This window comes from Ceratina calcarata, unplaced genomic scaffold (genome assembly GCF_001652005.2).
Source record: "Ceratina calcarata isolate Rehan_Ccalc_2016 unplaced genomic scaffold, ASM165200v1 scaffold466, whole genome shotgun sequence".
Taxonomy (NCBI): domain Eukaryota; kingdom Metazoa; phylum Arthropoda; class Insecta; order Hymenoptera; family Apidae; genus Ceratina; species Ceratina calcarata.
In genome coordinates this window covers 14,087-16,654 of record NW_017170692.1, presented here as the reverse complement: position 1 = coordinate 16,654, position 2,568 = coordinate 14,087, and positions in this window count along the sequence as shown.

The following is a 2,568-nucleotide window of genomic DNA, read 5'->3' as shown; positions in this document are numbered from 1 at the left end:
CTCCTAGAAGAATTTCAGTACGTCAATGTGCCGAAGCCTGACACTCGAAACTAAAACACATGGCCATATCTCTCAGTGATCTGCTCTAAACATCACTGCTGCCCATGTGTTTTATCTTCAAGTACCGGGTTTCGGCACATTGACCCAGTGATGTTCTTCTAGGAGCAGGTGAACTTAAAGAGGAACGATTAAGTTCAACTCTAATTCTCTTCCCATTTTTTTGTAATTTTAGCTACTCTGTAATTTATAAAGTTGTTAGTTACTTCATTGAGTATGTTGCATTTATTCAGTGAACGTAACTAACGACTAATTGCTTTGTTTTCTGTAATATTTAAACAATTTCTTAATTGCTCTTGCATGTAAGTTTTGTTTGAATCCTATGTTTTCGTCACGAACGTGGCATACGGGCCGCGGCAACGCACGAGGCGGTTATCGCGCTCCTACCCGCCTTGTATTCGAACGCTCTGGTTGGTCGGTAATTTTTGTTAATAACTCGATAACCACGCCTCGGACGACTTTTTTGCAAAGGAGAAAGTTGTTTAAAATCACCATGGCTCCTCCCCATATCAAGGCCTAACACTAGTTCTGGGACACCCTGTATAATTGGATTGTATACTATATTATAATGTGTCATACATCGTCAACGAGATGCATACTGCGCGAAAAAGTATTCAGGCCCCAGCGGTCATCAGCGTCAGCCGCGCACCGTCCGTACGGACCTGCATACGCCACGAGTGCTCAGTACGCAAAAGGTTAATTTTGATTTGGATTCCAAATATTAAAAAATTGGATTGAAAAGAAAGCAAAGTGTAAAATGTCAGACTTCGTTTGGGTGGCCAGAGTTTGAGCCGGGCAGGAGTTTGAACAAGAATAACTATATCTTTGGGTGGAGACGTACTGACAACCCGAACCCATCTCACAACGCTTTGGCTTCTCTGCGCATGGGAAAGGAAAGATCCCAATGTCTTTCAAAAGACAGGCCGCCCAGGATTCAGATCTCAAGCCCTGGTCACTTGCTTGACCAGGACTGTAGTTTCCTCTACTGCTACCTAAGTAAAATTTGACGTGTAACTGCTATTCGCGACTATTAAACCCGAGCAAAATTGATTGAAATGGATTCGAGAGAGAAATAAAGTAAAACTCGCTTGCTTTTAAAGTGTAATTTAAATGGGAAAACAGATCACATACCCAACATTTAAAGCAAAAACCTTTAAATGATAAAAGATGGGCCTACTCGTATACCTAGTCTGTGATATAACAATGCATTTACGTATTGAACGTTGAATTGATATTGAGAGATGATACGAGCAAAACACTGCCTGTTGGTATTTGCCAACAACGTGAAAGCTCCTCCATACCGATGAAATGAAACATTTGACGTTGCCTCGAGCACGTATAGCTCCTTATCAAATAGGGCACAAATCATTTTTGTATCGAATAAAACGAATGCGTATATCAGTTTTATGTACTCCTGAAAATCCTAGTGTAGAAAGGACTAGCAAAATGCCAAATGCTGATTAAGAAGTAGATAAACTAATAATTTTTAATCATAACTTTACCAAAATCATTGCCTTAATCGAAGGAATTTCTTACGTCTATTGATAACGCTGATATATATGTAAGTAAATGTAATCATTTTATACTGAGGAAAAATTCGTTGAATCTTTTGTCTTATACCAACTTATGTATAAAGGGTATAGCCGGTTAAGTGTATAAATAGTTAATAACCTGATAAAAACTGATAAATTATACTTACGTTCATATGGATTTACCATAAATGTATGAATCTAGTACTCTGCTAATTTCTATAAGAAACTGAAAATTGGTATCAAAATATTCGTTTTAATAGCATTTAATTTGGCTCAATGGTTTCTTATCCAACTGTACCCTTTATTCCTGATGTGCTTTATGATACCTAAGTTACCTTTAATTACACGTTATTATTATTTGTATGTCAAATTGCAAAACAATTTGTTGTAGATAGCTACAACTTTAAAAAAGTTACATCCTGATTTATTATTTATAATTAATATTTAAGTATTTCTAGTTTTTAGATTTTCTATAGAAGTTCCTCATTATAAATTGATCGGATTGTCAAATAGGAACGTGAAAATGATAATTAGAATGAATGATTACAATGTATGCGCGTACAAATGTAGTTATACACTCCCTTGTTTTCTTTATAATAAACATAAAAATATGTATAAATAGCTAAAGCTAAAACACCAAATGGTCGCAGGCCGATCAGTATGCTCTTTGATCATTAGCATTAAGTGTATGTGTGTATATGTATATGCTGTTGTTCATGGGTTCAATTATTTTTAGTTTTACTTCCAATGTCAAAAATTCGTGCATTATTTGCAAGTAACTAGCAATTCATCTATAAAATTATATTAGCTTGCAATCATGTGAAGAACATACAAAAATTTTAACAAGAAACAATTTTTAAATGAGATGTTTTTACGCTTAGGCGAGTCCTTTTTTTTCCACTCTTGTCCGTAAAAAATAAAGATGGTTTTCATCTTTCACTTTTGAAAAAGAACACTTTTTTCTTTTACAAAAACTGAG